This window comes from Mandrillus leucophaeus, unplaced genomic scaffold (genome assembly GCF_000951045.1).
Source record: "Mandrillus leucophaeus isolate KB7577 unplaced genomic scaffold, Mleu.le_1.0 Scaffold235, whole genome shotgun sequence".
Lineage (NCBI taxonomy): Eukaryota > Metazoa > Chordata > Mammalia > Primates > Cercopithecidae > Mandrillus > Mandrillus leucophaeus.
Window position 1 is genome coordinate 3,215,520 of NW_012102421.1, and position 21,459 is coordinate 3,236,978.

Here is a 21,459-nt window from a genome sequence, read left to right on the forward strand (position 1 = left end):
TCTTGAACTCTTGATCTCAAGTGATCCTCCTGCCTCTGCCTGCCAAAGTGTTGTGATTACATGTGTGAGCCACTGCGCCTGGCTGCATATCTTTATTTTAATGGGAGACCTTTAATTATCTTTCCAATGTAGTCTATAGTTATGGGTCTATTTAGGTTTTTTTAACCTCTTCTTGGATCAACTTTGCCTCTTTTTATTTTATAAGAAATCATATAATTCTTCCAGATTTTCAAATTGTTTATCATACAGAAACACATAATATTCTCTTATAGTTCTTTTAACCTATTCTATTAACATATCCTAATCTATTAACATATCCATGGTATCTTTCTCATTGCTAATCTCACATGTTTTTGTTTTCTTTTCTTTTTAGAGAGATTTACTGCATCTTTCCACTTTTTTTCTTTTGTGCTGATTTCTATTTCCTTCATTATTTTAATCTTTTATCTTTATTAATTCAAGTCTCTTACTTCCTTTTCGTTTACTTTGGTATTCTTTTTCTAATATTTAAAGTCAAATCATTTAATTTTAGTCTTTATTTTTAATCATAAAGTATTGAATAAGTAAGTTTTTCTCTAAATTTGGCCTTGGCTATATCTCACATATTTTAATATAAAGTGATCTTTTTGTTACTTTCTAAATAGTTTGTTTTTGTTTGGGTGCGGTGGCTTACACCTGTAATCCCAGCATTTGGGGAAGCCAAGGTGGGATTATCGCTTGAGCCCAGGAGTTTGAGACCAGCCTGGGCAACAGAGTGAGACCCTGACTCTACAAAAATAAAAAATTAGCCAAGCATGGTTGCGCACATCTGTAGTCCCAGCTGCTTGGGAGGATGAGGCTGGAGAGTTGTTTGAATTCAGGTGTTAAAGATTTCAGTAAGCTATGATCACGCCACTGCACTCCATTCTGCCTGACTGGCAGAGCAAGAATCTCAGTGAAAAAAAGTTTGTTTTTTTACTTTGGTCTAAGATTATTTTGAGTGTTTCTTAATTTCCAGTGTTTATGTTTTTACTGCTTTTTTAATTGTTGATTTCTAGTTATTAGATTATAGTCAGAAAACAAGGCCTGAAAACATTCCTGCTTTCTAGGATGTATTAAGGTTCTTTGTAACCAAATATATAACCAAATATCATAATTAGAGAAATAATATGTATTCTTTGTTTGTAGGATACAAATTTTTGTTGTATTTATTATGTTTCTAAAATTGTCCTTCATTTTCTATGAGTTTCTTTGGTGCTAGTACTGCTTGGCACAAAAAGTGGTATGTTATCTCTTTGTGAATTGTACCTCTTGTCATTTCATAATATCCCTCTTTTTCCTTGAACTCTTATTTAGTCTAATGTTAATATTGTGGCACTTTTTCTTTTTGTATGTATATTCCTAGTGTATATTTAATAGTCACTTATTTTTGCCCTTTCTTTGTCCTTTCCTTTTAGGTATGTTTCTTATTAATAACATTGAGTAGTTAGGAAGCAGATGTGCCTCTCCAGGGAAACTCACAGGGGTCCACTGGCCTAGTATCTGCAGAGAACCATCGCAGTTGTGGTCTCTCTCCCCAGCTTCAAGCAAGGGCAAGTGTTCCCTGTGTCTGGTTCTTCTGCTGTCACCTGAAGCCACAGAAAATGATCTGAACCTGCTTAGTCCCTGGACGTATCTGGGGAATACAAAGTCTCAGACTCACTCTCTCTAAGAATTGCCAGCATGTTCTAGAGATTCTTTAGATGCATTGCTGCATGGAGCAAAACAGGGTCAGGAGATGTGTGCTGAGGTCAAGGTCTTCTCTTATGTTTCAAAAATATTAACATTTCAGGCATGTCTTCTTTTAAAGAATAGTTCATTTATATGATTTAAAAAAAAAGAAAATCTACCAAATCAAATAAAGAAGTCCTGGGAGTTCACCTGGTGTTTTCTACAGAACCAAAGTATTCATATTGAGATCCTTCAATATAATTAGCTATGTGACCTTGGTTAAGTTAATTAAAGTCTCTGAAACTGAGGTTCCTTATCTGTGAAATGGAGATATTCAACAAGGAGCCCTGTGGGGATTAGATGAGATTGCACATCTAACTGCCTAGAGTGTAGTAAGGGGTCACTGTTTCCTCTTTACTCCTCAGGAAAATTTGATTGAACAAGGATAGAAACTTTGATTCTAGGAACAGAACGTCTTCAGAAGTCTTTGAGGCCAGAGGGCCTGTCACAGAGCTGCAGTGTAGGTTCATTAAGACACTGTCATCCTAATGTTTATCCAGAGTATCTAATGGATTTAAAAGGAAGACAATATGGCACAGACTATTTGGGAAACCTATGCCCATTCTGCCAAGAGGATATCTCTATTGGTGGTCAGACTGCTTCACTTATAAGTTTTCTTCTTTCCTTAAGTCATAAAGATTAAAATTTACTGAAAATTTGAGGGTCCATTAATGGACTCCCAGATGGCTTTCCTCTTTCCTTTGAGCTGGCTTCATTTTCACTGACTCCCAAGTCCCACACATCTGACAATTGCTTCAGACCTTGGACATACTTGAATTATTTTATGCAAATCATTTGAAAAGGCAAAGTACCACTGTTCTTTCTTGGGTTTCTTCATAAACTGGCTTCTAATTTATCTGCTGCTTTTTCTTGATCCAATTTGTGCCTATGCCTTACTATAGATTCTTTGGAAATAAAGAAATAAATAGTATATCTGTAGCTATTTTGTTAAACTAAGAATGTTTTAAAATACTTTATTGTAAAATAAAATTCCTTTGTTCTCTCAGAACTTAGGTTCATAAAAATCATTCACTAGGAATTATTGTGTCAGGCAACATTATTTAATAATAGATATCTACCCTAAAGCAACAGAAACATTGCTTAGGAATAACTCTGCATTTATATACATTAACTATAGTACATTAGATTATTAGATTAGATTCTTTTCTAACCTGGCCTTAAGTAGAATAGGACTTTTTTTTGGTCTATAATTTTTTGGTTTAAATGTTTACTGGGTTGTTATTGAGGGTTTTGTTGTTTAGTTTTGCTTTCATTAAATAATTAAAACCTTAAATCAAAGATATTATCTTAGATAATGGTTTTATTTTATTTTTAACTGAGCCACATTGAAAGAACAAATGCAAATTAAGGTAGGTAGCATTGGACTAAATTAAAAGCATGTTGGATAACTGACTCTACTGGAAATCTTTTTATTTTATTTTATTTCATTTTATTTTTTGAGACAGAGCTTCACTCTTGTTGCCCAGGCTGGACTGCAATGGCGCTATCTCGGCTCACTGCAACCTCTGCCCCCCAGGTTCAAGTAATTCTCCTGCCTCAGCCTCCCAAGTAGCTGGGATTACAAACACGCGCCACCATGCCTGGCTAAGTTTGTATTTTTAGTAGAGATGGGATTTCACTGTGTTGGCCAGGCTTGTCTCGATCTTGTGACCTTGGGTGATCCACCCGACTCAGCCTCCCAAAGTGGTGGGATTTCAGGCATGAGCCACCACGCCCAGCCTTGGAAATCTTTTTAACTGCATGCTTTAGTCAAACAAAAATCGTTAGCTTTCTTTTTTTTTAAGCAAACAATCTCTACATATAAATTACACTGAACAATATATGTAATTATGAAGCATAAATAGAATTTTGATGGCATGTACTCAAAAATGCTCCCAAATGTAGGTTAATATGCAGTGCCCTTTCATTTGGTAGCTGGAAATTGAGACCCTGGCAGGAGTGATAAATATTGGAATTAGGGTCTTAATAGCAGAGCATGTAGAACATTTAATCTTCTGCTTAGGATTTGAAATGCAATAAAATAGAGCCAGTTTCACTGTCCAGATTAATGCTCACCTTTGCATGTCATGACTCCAAAAGGAAAGTAGCAGCGGCCACAGTGGCCACCTTCAGCAGGAAGCAACACACGATGGCAATTCCATACTCACAAGGGGTGATTCAGCACAGCTATTGGCTTGGCCCTGGGACTACAGGCCTGGTGTGATGCCTCAAATGCATGGGCAGCACCAAAAAGGAGCCGGGTTTCTGCATGAAAATCGTTTATATCAAAGTGCTTTCCAAGAACAGCATTCTTCTAATGGGTGTTTGGCCTCTGATTTCAGTCTCTTTTTCTTTCACCTCAAATAACTTAAAAAAAAACAAACAAAAAAGTATCTGGAGTTTGTACTTACCATGGTACCTAGAGGCAGACAAGCCACAAAGACCAGTCTACAGAAGGCACGAACCCGGTGCCAGGCACTTGGAGGGGCTCAATAATGGTAGCTGTTATATTATGGAAACAAAGGGCAGCTGTAGAGGTGGTTTTCCAGACCTGGGTCCAAGCTAAGATTTTCCGTTTTATATTTGAATTAGTTTTGCTAACTGAATTCTCATGAGTAGAGATGAAATCTGCATGCTTGCCTGAATTTTACAATCAAGTCTAGCAGAAAGGTCAGCCATTCACTTCTCTGGGCTCAGGCTTTTCAATATTTATTAAAACTCCCACCCCATGGTCCTCTCTGACTCTTGCTACGTCTGCCTGTTACAGCTCACTGCGTCCACTTCCTCACTATTTAGTCTGGCCTCTGCTCCCACTTCTAAGCCCTCATCTGTGTCTATCTAGTTATTAAATCCTTATCTTCCTTGATCTCTTTGCAACAGTTGACATAGGAAATACTCTCTCTGACTCAAAATTCTTTCTATCTTGGTTTCCATGACAGCTCTGGCTATCCTTCCGAGACTTCTCCAAATGTTTGTCCTCCTCCCTCGTATGTTCTGTCTCAGCTCTCTCCTCATCCTACACTTTTTCTTAGCAGTCTCATCCATTTCCTGGACTTCAACCACCACATGCATGCGGGTAAGTCACAAATCTCTTTCCTTAGCAGCAAGGGAACTCCAAATTTTCACATCCAAACTCTTAGTCAACATCCACACTTGTTATATCAGAGACACCTTTAGCGCACATGTACAAAATGAAACTCATCGTCTCCTTCAGGTCTGCCCCTTTTCCACCCATTTGCTTAAGCCAACATTGTATAACTTTTCTTTTGTGCCCCATAGCACTTTGTAAATAATTTTATTAAAATGCTTATTGCCCCTATGTTGTAATTGTCTTTTTAAAAATCTGTCTTCTGGCTGGGCGCGGTGGCTCACGCCTGTAATCCCTGCACTTTGGGAGACTGAGGCGGGTGGATCACCTGAGGTCAGGAGTTCAAGACCAGCCTGGCCAACATGGCAAAACCCCATCTCTACTAAAAATACAAAAATTAGCCAGCCATGGGGTCACATGTGCCTGTAGTCCCAACTACTTGGGAGACTGAGACAGGAGAATTACTTCAACCTGGAAGGCAGAGGTTGCAGTGAGCTGAGATCGTGCCCACTGCACTCCGTCCTGGGTGACAGAGCACGACTCCATCTTAAATAATAATAATAATAAAAATTTGTTTTCTTCATGTAGACTGTCATTGTCCAAAGGCCTAGTACATTGTTCGTCACAGAAGAAATCATTAAATGACCTTGGTACACAGGAATGCTAGATAATGTCTCAAACTAGCTGGGTTGTATTTCAATTTAAATTAAAACATTCCGGGAATGGTGGCTCACACCTTTAATCCCAGCACTATGGGAGGCCAAGGCGGGCGGATCACTTGAGGCCAGACGTTGGAGACCAGACTGGTCAACATGGCAAAACCCCATCTCTACTAAAAAAAATACAAAAATTAGCTTGGTGTGGTGGCGCATGCCTGTAATCCCAGCTACTCCAGAGGCTGAGGAATGAGAGTTGCTTGAATCCAGGATGTGGAGGTTGCAACGAGCTGAGATTGTGCCACTGTACTCCAGCCTGGGTGATGAAGTGAGACTGTCTCAAAAAACACTAAAATACCCACTTTAAAGTGTGAAGTCATCTTTAACTTTAACTTTAATGACTGAATTGGCTGTTTTAGCTATTCACACAGGTAATGGATTTCTTGGCATTCAGTCTTTGTTAGGTATCAAATGTTTGACAATCTTTTTTTAATCAACTTTATTTAATTAAAATTTACATCAGTATAAAACATACCAATTGAAAGTGTACAAATATACTCACTCATCACCCCAATCAAAATATAGAACATTTCTATCATTCCAAATATTTTCCTCTCCCTTCTTTCCACACCTGGTCCTGGGCGACTAGTAATCTGCTTTCTGTCCCTATAAATTAGTTTTGTCTGTTATAGAATTTCACATGAATGAAATCAAACAGTATGTATTCATTTATGTCAGTCTTCTTTGACTCAACATTTTTTTAAGATTTGTCAATATTATTGCATGCATCAATGATTCATCTTTTTATATTACTGAGTAATATTCCATAATAGAGATATACTACAATTTTTCCATTCACCTATTGACAGATATTTGGGTTGTTACCAGTTTTGACCTACTCTGAATATAGTTTCTATGAACATCAATATACAAGTCCTTGTGTGGACAAGTGCTTTTCCTTTGTTTTGGGTAGTAACGTAATAGCAGAATTGAAGGTCATATGGTAAGTACCTGTTTAACTTTGTAAGTAACTACCAACCTTTCCCAAAGTGTTGGTGCCATTTTACATTCTCACTAGCAATGTATGAGAATGTCAGACAAGGTATATCCTCTCCTACACTTGGTATAAGTCTTTTAATTTTAGCCATTCTACTGGGTTCATAGTGATATCTCATGATTTAATTTTAATTTTCATTTTGATTGATGATGTTGAGGACAGCCTTTTATTATGATGTTTGGTATCAGATAGTCACTGTTAACTTAATATTGTATGAGTCATTACTTTACCGACAAGCTAAACATTAACTAGAATATAATCGTTTGTAATGCAGTGGCAGTAGCATAGCCTTGGAGTCAAAGTTGAATTTAGATATGGATTACCATTTACCAGCTATAACTCTGGGCAAGTTATTCTTAGCTTTACAAAATTGAGCCTATAATACCTTTATCCTAGCACTGCTCTGTGATTTTAAAATAACAATCATAGAGTTCTTAGCACAGTGCCTGATAGTAGAAGCTCAATAAGTGATAACGTTATTATGAATATAATTATTTTACCTGTACTCATACCTATAATTAAAATATATGAACTGGCAAATTGTACCATCAATGTAAAGAATCTATGCTAATTAAAATAAAAACAGCAAATGTTGCTGATTTCTAAAAATACGTTGCTGAACATGATTTTCACAATCCAACTAAGACTATCGTTAGGAGCATTATATATAAAGACCATAGGAAATATCAAATGATCAGTGAGGAGGCTATTAAAACAGTCCAGTAAGAGATCATGGCAGTGGCACCAAACTGTTTGTAAAAACAAAAGTACAGCCTAAGATTTTATACATATATTTGGCTTTGACTAAACATCATTTCTTGGAAGATAGCAGCTTCAGTGCTTCCAGACATCTTGCAGCAGGCTCCTTCTTGTCATTGTCTCAGAGAAAGCTGCTCTCATCTCTAGAAAAGAGTAGCTCAAATTACCACTAGATTCTATTAGCCTGAATTGTCTTCAAGCACAAAACTATATTGATTTTTCATATTCATTTACTTAGTATTAAATACTAAATGCATAATATTACATTGTTTACAAAAATAATTTATTTTATTGCCTGGATCTTTAGTTCTGGAATGTAAACATGACAAGAGCTAGTATATATCCTATCTTGTTCGTTGTTGTATCTTTGACACTCAATAAATTGTTGGTGCTGAGACCACCAACATCTGTAGGTAGTCAATAAGTATCTGATGAGCAAATAGTAAATCAATCAATTAATAAAACAATAGGTACAAAGTCTCTAAGATATAAAACATTGTGACCTTTTTTCAGAAACAGCAGTTTGTTTAAGGTAAAGGCTATGTGCTAGGGACAATAATAACAGTATTCGCTTAGCACTTCCGTGTCTGGTTATGCCGAGACTTGTACTTATGGTATCTCATTGCAGCCCCATGACAACTTTATGAGATCAGTACTATTATTAACCCCACTTTATGGATGTGCAGGCTGAAGCTCAGAGAGATTAAGGGCAAACACTGGTCAATAACAGAACCCAGAGAGAGAGAGAAAGAGAGAGACTCCCAGACTACTGGAAAGGCTCTTGGAAGGAATTTGAACTCTATCCTGTTGGCAATGACAGGACAGTGGAGATTATCAGGCAAGGGAGTAACAAAAGCATTTTTGTCATATTTTTGCTGATTTGTGTTTTAGGGAGATCATTGAGGAGTGGTACAGACAATAGACTAGAAAAGGGCAAAAGTTAGGGAGATCAGTGAGGAGGCTATTAAAACACTCCAGTAAGAGATCATGGCAGTGGCACCAAATAGGGCAAGAGGGACTGGATTTAGGGATTTCCTAGGAGGCAGATAGAACTCAGTGAATAACTGGATGTGGATACAAAAGAGGGGAGGCACTGAGGATGTTTCAGAGGATGGATGTGTGGTTTGGATGTCTGTTATCTTGCATCCTTCACACTCCCAGTCCCAGTATTTGTCATGGAATTCCCAAAGTGCATACTTCCTCCATGACCTGGGAAAGTCTGAGAGTCAGCACACAGATGAGCTGTTGGTAATTTTGGAGATCCTGCTGCATCATGAATATGAAGCACTAATGTAGAAATAAGTTAGGGACAAATAGTTTCCTTTCATCATAGTCCAACCTTGTAGACCTAATTATGTTATCTGTGACATTGTACAAGTAACATTTCAAGTATTATTCCTCTTCAGTGAAACCAAGGCAGAGGTTAGGTTTCTGGAGTGTGTGTGTGTGTATGTGTGTGTGTGTGTCTTATTTTATTTTCAAGGATTTTGTTGGTAGATTTTTTTAAAAAGTTCTTTACATGTTCAACTAGTTTATTATTCCTTAGTAATTTTCTCATTCTATGCAGCCCATATTTCATACATACTTCTGAGGAGGCACTGAACCCTTTCACGGGTCTGTGTTGTGGTGGCTCAACAATGCGCTTCTGGAAACTCTGTGGATAGAAGGACGAGCTAACTCCTTACAGCTGCAGCCTCCCTTGCTGCTCCTCATCAAGAAGACTGCCTCACTACCCAAGAAAGCTTTCTTAAAAGATACTTCTGAGGCTTTACTCAGTCCCAGAGGTGTTCCAGGTTCTTAAACACAAATCAAGGCAGGCTCCTGCCAGCAAGACAGACTATCCAACAACAGACAACTCACAATAGAAATTCCGGGTAAGTAGACCCTGAAATTGAACTCCTTTCTCTTTAAGTTGTTTTATTGTCTTCAGCCAGATAGATGGTTGAAAGGAAATGGTAACCAACAAATAATCGTTTTCTAAGGAACCCTCCCAGTCCAATGAAAGAGTGTCTCTTCCATACTAAAGGAGATGCCTTGTCGTAAGTGGGTGTTTTGTACTCAGTTGAGTAAAAAAACAGGTTGCTCTTAAAACTGTTAATGATAGAACACATGGCATAAATTATACCGTAAACTCCAAACAACTCTGAAATTATAAACATTGCTTAGTCAAGGCTTTTCTTTTAACAATGCCCTGATGTCTCTGGCATAGGCTAGTGATTTCAATCGATGTTATTTTACTTGAAAGGAGGAATTTATTTTCCAAAAAATAGTCTAAGAAAAACTGTCTTCCTGGCTCACTTCATGAAACATCTTGCTCCAATGGCCTGTGTCATGTCTTGCCCAGGGCTGAGGAGAAGGAATATAAGATAGACAGAGGTTTGAGAAAAGTCATGTTATGAAGAGAAACTGCAGGTTTGGTCCTGATATAGGCAGGAGGCTGACTCTAGTAAGTGGGAACTATGACTAAAGAGAGACTGTCAGGCTCTGAGCCAACGTGCTTAGGATCTGGTATGGTGTTAGCATTGAATTTGGAGTGTCTTCCTGTATTTGCCTATCATAATAGTTATCTAGAAATGGGGAAGCAGAGAGATGTTTTGTAAATTATGAGAATATGATTTAAATCATTTACAGCTGACTTTTATTGGGCACTTGTTAAATGCTAGGCACCTTGGCCAAATATTTTAGGTAATTATCTTATTTAATCTTAACAAGCCTCGAGGTAGGTACTATTATTATATCTTCATTATGGACGGAAACTGGTGTTCAAAGAAGTTAAATTTTGCCCAAGGTAACATAGCATGTAAATGGAAGCCGGGATTCTAACCCAGGGCAATGTGACTTAGAGCCTGTACCATGAACTATTAACAGCTATGTTATGCTTCCTCCATGGGGATTAATTAAGAAAATGTGTGTGTTTTAAAAACAGCAAATGCTGTAGACGTGTTAGTGATGGGCTCTGGAGTCAGAAAAGCAGACCCATCGTGCTTCTTAATGGCTCTGAATGTTAGATTTGTCAATAAGATATTTGTATCCCAGCCTCTTACTCACAGTATTGGAGATCTAGCCCATCTTTGGTCATCATGGTGAGAGCCGTTTCTTTCAATGCTGATCTGTAACAGGTATTTCATTGTCCTTGAGCCTGATTTGGCTGGAGTCTTTTCATCATAAGCGTTTTTTTGCTTGCTAACCTCAAATTACACTTTTACTTGGGGCTTGTAAGCCTGTAAATAATGCTATCGGTTAGATAGGAGAAAGGTAAGAAAATTTAAGTAGTTTGATTCAGTTCATTCCCACTCTTGGAAAAACAGATGCGTGCCTGTCTTCCAGTTAATGGAAAGGTAGCATCATATCTGTAAACAAAGACTCTCTTTGACATGAAAAGGAAAACTTAAATGGAGAGAAGTATCATTTATCTATCTAGAACATTTTCTCCTAGCCAAAAACAGATTAGGCAGTGGATCTAACCAGCACACCTCTCTAATCTGACAGATTCCTGCCTTGTGGGGATGCTTTAGTGCAAATGTTCCATAGTCCCTGAGTTTATTCATATGGTGCATCTCCCTATGTCATACTTACTCAATGAATACTCAGTAAAGTCTACATTCTGCACCAAGGACTGTGCTGTTTGGATGATAAAGAGTCTCTGTTACAGATGGGGTCATAATATAGTGGGGAATTATAGTATAACCAAAAATCATAATATAATATGAAATATGCTATGTGAAAAATTTTGAGTAAAGTTCTAAGGTGATGCAGGAAGGGGAACCTGGAAATTGCTTCTAACTCATGGAAAATAGGCTAGAGTGAGAGTAGCTTGTCTTTGTGCTACTGTCACAGCAGACATGAGAGAAGCAGGCGGTAGACAATTTTGGTTCTTCATTTCTGATTCATTTCTCATTCTCAGCAGCAAATTAGGGCATGTTGAAGACTAGAGAAATAGATATTTAAGTACAATTCAATATTTTTACCTATCTTAATTTGGTGAATGACAACTTGGCAGTCATGGAGCCCATCCCAGGTATTATGACATGATGGGAAATATCTACATTCCATCTTACAGGTGGTACCAAATCCAGCACAGGGCAAATTCAACAGCTTTAGTATCACGTGGCACTGCATATCCAAATACAGAGATCTAACTAATGAGAGACTGTATTTTATAAAGAATTATTTGTGAGGTGCATTTGGATGTCATAAATAGCTTGTACTTGTGAGTTGCTTCTGTCCTTTAGTAGCTGTGTGAGAGGCTGACAACTTGCTTTGCTGAGCCTCAGTTCTCTCACATATAACAAGAATAATAAAAGCCTTTTAAATGTATGTGTATATATGGCTTTTAATAAACAACATTGAAAACTGTTATATATCTATCTATAGCATTTTAATATATAGCATATATACATAACATTTTTTCAAGCTTCAAAATGTTATAAAATAATGATTAATATTGAAAGCTCTATTTAGGTAGTTATCACTGTGTGCACTCCCAAGAGCCTCTTGTATGCAAAATCCCACTAAGGAGATGGATAGAGGACAGGTTAGTCCCTTGAAGATATTTTGGGAAAATAGTACAACACAGATACTCTTGAAATGTGAGCTCCTCTATGTTCATATCACATTTTCAGCAGTTTCCAGAATAGCAGTTCCTGACAATGTTCCCATAGTCATGACCTGTGTTATTAGAATAATAATCTTTGAAAAAAGATGCTTGTGAACATAACCAAAAATAATCGTAATTTCTCCACGTAGTAACATATGGCTAAAGTAAATAATAATAATAATTTATAATTTGGACTTGTGACTTTTTCCCTATTTCTACTTGAAACTTGAAAACTTTAAAAAATTACCTTTGCAAAGAATAATTTTTTTTCTTTTTGGATATAAGAACTGTGGCCCAAAATTCAATCCAAACTAAATTTCAAATACGGAGTTATAACCCCTACCTCTGCATGGAAACCACGGAGCCCCTCAGCCAGAGTGGCAATTGGCAGTTCTACCTTGTTCTCCAAGGACACATACAGTGGGATACCAACCAAGAAAAAGAACAGGGAAAGAATACAAGGGGAAATGCTAAAACCATCTGTACAGAGTTGGGTTTTGTATGCTGCTGCTACAACAGGATTCTTCTTATCTTAACTAGAGTCCCATCTCCTTCCCATGACTACATTTGAAAGAATAGTAAATGCCTCTTGCGGTACTGATTTCACAGAGTCTGTGTGGTTTAATATAGGGATCATTAGAGTGGGGGTCAAGAGACAGGGTTCTATCCCAGCTTCATCATCTCGTGGCAGGCACCTTGCCCTCTCTGTGACTCAGAAGCATCATATGTAAATGTGGATATTAACAGTTGTAACCACTTTGCAGGTCGTAGGGGGAGAAACACACTGAGATGTATGTAGCATTACTTTAGGCTTTCCTACTAGGACAGACCCAGGCCTAGCCCCTCTGGATACTCAGACTCTGGGGTGCTGATCAAGAAAGAACCAAACTGTCCTGGAGCCCACATCCTCCATTCCTCTTTCACTAGTCTAGAATAGGGGAGAATTATCTCACAATGCAGGCTCTAACAGATTCTTTCCCTGTGGTCTGTGCCCACCACACCTGCCTCCAGATGGTCCAGACAACATTGAGAGCAGTATCTACCTAGGTCGGTGCCAGAAGAACCAATCACTGCCTCATTCCTGCCCATCCTTCAGAAGCGGTGGTGCTAGGGCCATGGGCCTGGCCTTGCAGGATGAAGGCCCTTTGCCACTGCCAACCTGTGGTCTGGGTCATGGACCAGCTCCTATAACTCTGGTTCACAGTCCCAGCAGTCACTTTTATTTTCCAACAACAGCTAAGATTGTTGTTTTTGGATTCCCTGTTCTCTGAAAGAGGAAAATTAATGTAAACCCTTAGACAAATATGTTCAAAAGATGGTTATAATGAATTTTAAGTAAAAACAGAATGAAAACCAAGAAAGCGTCTAACAATTAAAGCAAAAAAGGAAAAATTAACAAGCACCTCCTCTATCTGAATGGAGATATACATCTCTGGTTACAGTTGTGCTACAACAACACCATTGTGGTTTATTGTCCCATTAAGTGGCCATCAAGATGGTCTTTTATGGGGCCTGGTTTGCTGCATGGTAGTAAAGATTACCTGAAGATAATCTTTAGCAACAAATACACAGTGAGAAGGCCTAGATTTCTTATTATATCAACCTCTGGTCATGATTTTTTTCTTCTTACCTTTCTTCTAGAATGTGTTTATGCATAACATGTGTGTGTAGTCTTCAAAAGAGCCTAACATATAACTAGTGCAGGGATAGGTACAAATAGAAACTGCCCCAGTATTTATTTTGTGGATTATTTTCTACATTTTTTCCATTTCTAAATCCTCCCAAAAGACCAATTTTCTTTGGTAACAGAGAATATATTTCTCTTTAAGTTTGTAAAAGAAGCTACATAAAATTCTCCAGACACATGTTTAAAATGTGTGGTCAAACTGGCATCTTTACTTGGAAATGGCCAGTGGTGGAGAATTTTTAAGTTTGTCTGATGATACCTCAAAGAGATTTTTTTTCAGTGGAACATTAGGTCCGCAATTATGAATTGTTCCCACATTTCAGACCTACCCAGTAGACCTTTCAGCTTTAAGCTGTTTTTGTTATTAATGAAAAAATTCATTATTCATTTATGAAGTCTGGTTCTTCTTACTGTTCTGACTTTAGAGGAGGATTTAATTTAGAAAGTTAACCTGTGGAATAAACTATGTCTCACATGAACCCATTTAGAGACAGATGGATTTCTGTAATATGTACTGTACAATCAATTTGCATTTATCCAAAAAGTTGCCACATTAAATGGACTCAATAGGCAAAATTTAAACTATGGAAAATGTGCTTTTCCAAACAATAAGAAAGAAGTTCCCCTTACACCCTGGAGTCTTCCGCTTTGTGGATGCAAGATGTCAAGCCTGCTGCAGTTACCTGATGCGAGTGAAGATTAGAACACATCTGAAACACAGCTGAAAATTTTACAAAACTGAAGCACAGAAATAGATGGAAAAGAAAATGACCCAGGCAGGAAGGAGGAAAATAAACTCACATGCCCACAAAAATCTTAAAGGAAGGAATTAGGGGAAATTAAGTCTATTTCATATATGAGACAAAGTCAGAATTAATTTGCTTAGAAGTTGACAAACAAGACACTAAGGTGTAGTCATTAGAGCTTGGATCTTGCCACCAGACAAATAGGGGTTTAAATTCCTGCCCTTCAGATTACTAGCTGAGTGATCCTGGATTTTTGCTTATTTTCTCTGTGGCTGTTCCTTCATCTGTAAAGATGTAAAATGGGAAAATAATTCCTACCTCAGAGAGTTATTGTGATAAGTAAATAAAAACAATTTTCATAAAGCTCCAGACAGTACCTGCCACTTTATTTAGTGTTCAATAAATTGGAAGAAGTCCAGAAAATTTCAGCTTTGTCATAGCTAAGAACTATTAAGTGATTTTTTTTCTTTTACCATTTAAAAAAATAATGTTAGGGATATATAATTTATATATCTTAAAATTCACCCACTGTAAGTATATAATACATTGATTGTTTTTGTAAATTTATAGAGATGTACAACCATCACTGCAATCCAGATTTAGATTCAAAACATATTCATTACCACAAAAATTTCCTTATGTCTGTTTGAAATTGATCTCTGCCTAGGCAACCACTAATCTGCTTCCTGTCTCTCTATATTTGCCTTTGCTGAATATTTTACATAAGTGCAATCATACAGTATGTCATCATTTGCATCTGGATTCTTTCACTTAGCATAACATTTTTTAGATTCATCCTTATAGCATATATCAGTTTCTTACGCCTTTTTATTGCTGAATAGAATTCTATTATATGGATATATCACATTTTTACATTTATTCGCCAGTTGATGGATATTTGGATTGTTTCCAGTTTTTCACTGTTATTAATAATGCCTACATTCATATACATGTTATGTTTAGGCATATATTTTTATTTGTCTTTCTTGGGAGAACTGCTGCATTGTGTGGTATGTTTACATTTAACACTTTAGTAAACTGCCAAACTGTTTTACAAGTTTCTGCACCATTTTATATTTCCACCAGCCATGCACGAGCATTCCAGTTTCTCTACATGCTCATCAACACTTGGTATTGTCTGTATTTTTTTCATTATAGTCATTCTAGTGGGTATGTAGTGATATCTCATTGTGGTTTCAGTTTGCATTTCCCTAACGACTAATGATGTAGAGCATCTTTTCATTACTTATTAGTAGTCCATGTATCTTTCCTGGTGAAATATCTTGTTCATTTCTTAATTAGGTTTGTCTTTGTATTATCAAGTTGTAAGAATTCTTTATATATGCTAAAGATGCACATTCTTTATCAGAGATGTAATTTGCAAATATTTTCTCCCAGTCTTTAGCTGATCTTTTGCACTTAAAAAGACACCATTAAGAAAATAAAATTCTAAATTTTAAAATAGAAATTTAAAATTTGTCTAATTTTATAAATTTTAATGGGTGAAATGAATTGTGCTTTTCCTTTCATAATTAAAAATCCTTTGCCTCACCCGAAGCCACAAAGACTTTCTCCTATTTCTTCCAGTTTTATAGGTCTAGCTCTTAAATTTAGTTTTATAATCCATTTTTAGTTAATTTGTGTGTCTGGTTTGAGATAAGAATCTAAGATCATATTTTTGCATGTAGATATCCAGTTATCCCTACATTATTTATTGAAAAGTTTACCCTTTTCCCCATTGAATTATAATGGTACCTTTGCCCAAAATAAAATAACCATACATTTAAGGGTTTATTTCTAGGCTTTCAGTCCTGTTCCATTGATTCATATGCCTATTATATTTGCAACAGTCTTGATTGTGTGCAGGGAATCCCCACTTACATCATACCACGCTGTCTTGATTGCTGTGGACTTAAAGTACATTTTGAGATTGGGTAATAAGGAAGCATAAGTCCTCCAACTTTGTTCATTTCTTTTTCAAAGTTGTTTTGGTAAATGTAGATGCTTTGCATTTTCATATACATTTTAAGATGAGCTAGTTAATTTCTGTTAAAATGTCAAATGGGATTTTGATAAGGATTACTTTGAATCCATGGGTCAATTTGGAGAGGATTGTTATCTTGACAGTATGGAGTTATAAGCTGATGAACATGGGATGTCTCTTTGTTTATTTAGATATTTTAAAATTTCCCTCAGCAATATTTTATGGTTTTAGGTGTAAAAGTCTTACATTTATTTTCTTAAATTTAGTCCTATTTTATCTTTTTGGTGCTATTGTAAATACAATTATTCTCTTTATTTTATTTTTAGATTGCTTTTTGCTAGTATAGAAATGTAATTGATTTTTGTATGTTGATCTGTGAACTTGCAAACTTATTTGTTAATTCTAATAGGTTTTTAATGGTCCCTTTGGTACTTTTTACATATAGTATTATGTTTTCTGCAAATAATGACAGTTCTTTCTTTCCAATATGAATACTTAATTTTTCCCCTTACGTCACTCACTACAATCTATAATACGGCATTGAGTAGAAGTGGTGATAGAAGACATACTTGCCTTGTTTTCAATCTTAGGGAGAAAGTATTCTGTTTTTCAACATTAGGAATCACATAGCTATGGGTTTTTGCAGATATCCTTTATCAAGTTGAGGTTATGTCCTTATATTCTTAATTTGCGGAGCTTTTATCATAAAAGGAGGTCAGATTTTTTCAAATATCTTGTCTGCATCTATTGAGATTATTATGTGATTTTATTCTATATTCTATCAATATAGTGCATGACATTAATTGGTTTTCATAAGTTAAAACAACCTTGCATTTCTCAGATGAATTTCATTTGATCACGGTGTAGAATTTTTTTATATGTTGCTGGATTCACTTTAATAAATTTTGTATCTATGTTTATGTGGGAATTTCTGTAGTTTTCTTTTATTGAAATGCCTTTTTCTGGCTTTGGTGTTAAAATAATCCTGTCTCATAGAATTAATTAAGTGTTCTTTTCTTTGTTTTCTTAAGAAAGGATTAGTATTTTACCTTTTTAAATTACTTGATAGTATCCACCAATAGAGTCATATAGGCACCAGGGCTTTTCTCTGTTGGAAGATTTATTTTATTTTAATTAATTAATTTATTTATTTATTTATTTTTGAGATGGAGTCTCGCTCTGTCACCCAGGCTGGAGTGCAGTGGCGTGATCTCCGCTCACTGCAAGCTCCGCCTCCCTGGTTCACGCCATTCTCCTGCCTCAGCCTCCTGAGTAGCTGGGACTACAGGCGCCTGCCACTGCGCCGGGCTAATTTTTTTGTATTTTTTTAGTAGAGACAGGGTTTCACCATGTTAGCCAGGATGGTCTTGATCTCCTGATCTCATGATCCGCCCGCCTTGGCCTCCCAAAGTGCTGGGATTACAGACGTGAGCCACTGCACCCGGCCGGAAGATTTTTAATTGCTCATTCAATTTATTTACTTGTTATCAATATATTAATATTTTCTATTTTTTAAATCATTTTTATAGCTTCTTTTTAGGAATGTGTCCACTTTATTAAATAAGTTGTGTAATTTGTTAGCATGAAGTCATTCCTTTTCATTTCTGTAGGATCAGTAATGATGTACATTTTTTTCATCCTTGATTTTGTTAATTTCTGTCTTCTCTCTTTTTTTCTTAGCCAATCAGCTAATGATTTGTAAATTTTGTTAATCTTTTCAAAGAACCAACTTCTGATTTTATTGATTGTCTCTGTTGTTTTCTGTTTCTATTTCACTCATTTCTGTTCAGATCCCTCAGAAACCAACAAAATATTCCAGAAGTCTCATCTTTTCCTTTACCCTTATAATCTGTAATTCTGACTCATTCGGAAGACTTTAAAATTTATAAATAATTACAGAAATTTAACCAAAGGGAATCCTGAAATATAATGTTGGTCTTTGAGGATATAGGAGTGTCTTCAAGCCTTCCCCAAGGGACTTTTTTAACCCGTGAATCTCCACATTACCAAATTACTTCCTGCCATGTGCAAAGCTTTGCAGTCATATGGTTTCTACATTCAGTCCAATTATTCGGAAAACATTCTCCAAACATGTTTTCCATAAATAGCCCATACATATCTCTTCTTAAAATTCTGTTTTGGAGAAGTCCCGTCCTTAGTAAGACAGCGTGTGAAAAAAAAATAATCCAGCAAAGATAAACATGATATATAATCCATAAAATACAACATATTTATCTTCAACTCTCTTGCCACCTCATAAATCCATTTAAAACAGAAAAATAATAAATGAAAGTCATCTTGTCCGTTAGTACACAAACTTGTAGAGAAAAACCTATGTTTTTTAAAATACTGTTTTCTGTGGTTGTGAGGGTATGTTGAGGGCTGCTAATGAAATCTGTTTCCATTAAGGGCTTCTGCTTGAGGTTGATGAAGACAGAAAGGAACTATCTTTTTAAGGCATAATAATTTGAAAACTGGTACCAGAAATATGGCAAGAGAAATAGAGTAATAACCTGTCTGCAGGCTGTGAGTACAGTTTGCTTTTGTTTGCTTGTTTTTCTTTTTTCAGAAAGTCCTTCAAATGGCCAATGTTTTTCTAAGGAAAACATCAAAGAAAGGAACCCAACCAAGACTACTTGGGAAAGGTTTCAAAAACCCAGACCTAGACTACCCTTTGGAAAAATGGCTCCTTATAAGCTGAACAATTTTAGTCAAGCCAGTTAAATGCTCTATGATTACTCTGGCTAATTTTTCCTCTCTTCTATGGCCCCAAGATTTTAAAAAATTTATCTTGATATATTTTACAATTTGATCATTAGTGCAAAAATACCTATCAGAACCTGTCTGCCCCAATCCTATTCCATGACAGTGATAGATCTGCATGGTGTAAACCACATCTAGCAGATTACAAGGAGCGAATTCTGAACTTAGAAAAGCATTCTAGAGCTGGCATGGCATGAGTCCATAGGTGCCCGAGAGACTACTTGATGGTCCTCTCTAGTACACTTGTTCCTGGGTTTCTGCTTGGCTTTCTAATATGCATTCTGTGTCTTGCCTGCCTTACTTCTCTAGACCTCATTCCCCAGGAGTTGGCTTAAGCTTCTTGCTTTACCTGGATATGCTGCTTGGTACCACAATCCTGCCCAGAGGATTCTGGAATATCAGACTGGTAGACCTTCTTGTGATTTCGTGTATTGTGTTGTGATTTGGATTACAAGTGTCCCAATTCTATCCCATAACCATCAATGGTTACTCCTGTCTTCCTAGCAGCCCATGAAATAGCATGGACTCTGTACTGAGGTCATATAAAAAATGATTACATCCAGAGAAAGTTTAAAGGATCTGTAAAGCAGAGGTCTGCTGAATCTGTGGGGAAAATGTGCAGATGTTTGGAAAAGCCAGTGGGCTTACCAGTCCTTGTTTTTGTCCTTTGGACAAAGAGTAAATCAGAGAAGCCCTTCAAACTGTAATAGAAACCAAAAGCTTTCAGTTGAAAGGTAGTAGTCTTCTACTCTGCCGCATCAGCCCACAGATGAGAAAGCCAACTCAGCATCCAGCTTTCTACTGTGCAATATTAGGTTTCAATAGTAGCTACCCATGTGAAACCAAGCCAAGCGCTGGCCCAGCAAACTAATTCCAGAATGTAATCAGGGAGGTAGGATTTGCTTGGAGTGGAAGCTGGAAAGAATTAATGACAACTCATGAGTGAAGTGGGTAATGCCAGGAAGAATGGAATATAGTGTAGTAACAGGGCATCAGGCACCAGAATGCCTTGCTGTCCTGCAGCTCTTCAACCCTACCCTGTCCACTGCTTTGCTTGTGAAAGCCTGGCATGTGAGTCCCTCTGTAGCTTTCAAAATGAAAGAGGCATGGTTGCAATCTGAAGCAAAATGACCATGACAGCTATCATAAAAGGCAAGCACTTAAGGAAATTTGTGGTGAATCTTCTGAAGAGGAACGTGTGTCTCTGCCTGTCTCTTAATGAATCTGTCTGCTGCGTTCTTGAGTGCTAACCAAGTGAACATCTGCCTGACAGAACACTGAACAAGATGCCCAGTGGAAGTCCTCAGGGGAATACTGTTCATTGAAAGTGGTTTTGCCCCTTTAAAAAATAAATCTGGATTAACAAAGGGTTTATTTTCATGGTAGCAAGAGACTCAGCTATATGGCCAACAGCTCTCTTCCCCTGAAGATAACCTAATAACTTTCATGGTGTGGGAATTCCAAAAGCCTTTTCCTTGCAGTTCCTGTTGGAGTATTGCAAATGATGCCATGTCACACCTGCCACAGGAGCTCTTCCTTCGCTCCTTCCTCTGTGAGCTATTATGCATTGTGTTGTTTGTATTCACTTGCAGGTGTATGAGAGGTATATTGCCTCTCAGAGTTTATCTCTTTAAATTACTTACTGAAGGTTGCATTTTAAATTAAACGAGTAGCAAATTCTAACAAAGCAAATATTAGGCAAATGCACTATAAATTTCTGTTACATAGTGAAGGGATGGACAGTTTCATGTCACTGTGGAACCATACACAGTTAAGAATTGAAAGGGACCTAGTAGGTCATGTAATATAGTCCTCAGCATGACAACCCCATTCTACCTGGATGAAATCCCTCCAGCTTAAGTAAATACCAAATATCTGCTTCTTGGTATTTGGTGTGTCTCAAATGAGCTATGCATGTTTTTAGGAAAATGTAAGTCTCTCCCTTTTTCTTTTTTTTTTTTTTAAATTGAGAAGCTACCAAACTGCAAGTTTCCATCTTAGCTGGAAGTGTGCTCTCTCTTTCCACTGTATATCTTCTATATTCAATATATTTAATACTTAGCTGGCACTTATTTTGTGTGGTCTTGATTGTGAGTCTTTACATGTACATACATGATCTCCTAATTAATCTGGAAATGTAAGTATACCAACTCTGGCTACATTAATCTCTCTACCCCTAATGTCATCAGCTGGTATATGAAAAGTTTTTAAATCTAATTTTTTACTCCTTATATCTATTTTTTCCAGCTACTTCTGAAGGGGTGGGCTCTAGGATAGTTCATGAAGAGCTATCTACTAGCTATCTCTAATCTCAAACAAACCTTATACACAATCTGAGCTTGAGCTTCCCCATCTGCAATGTGAAGACGCATG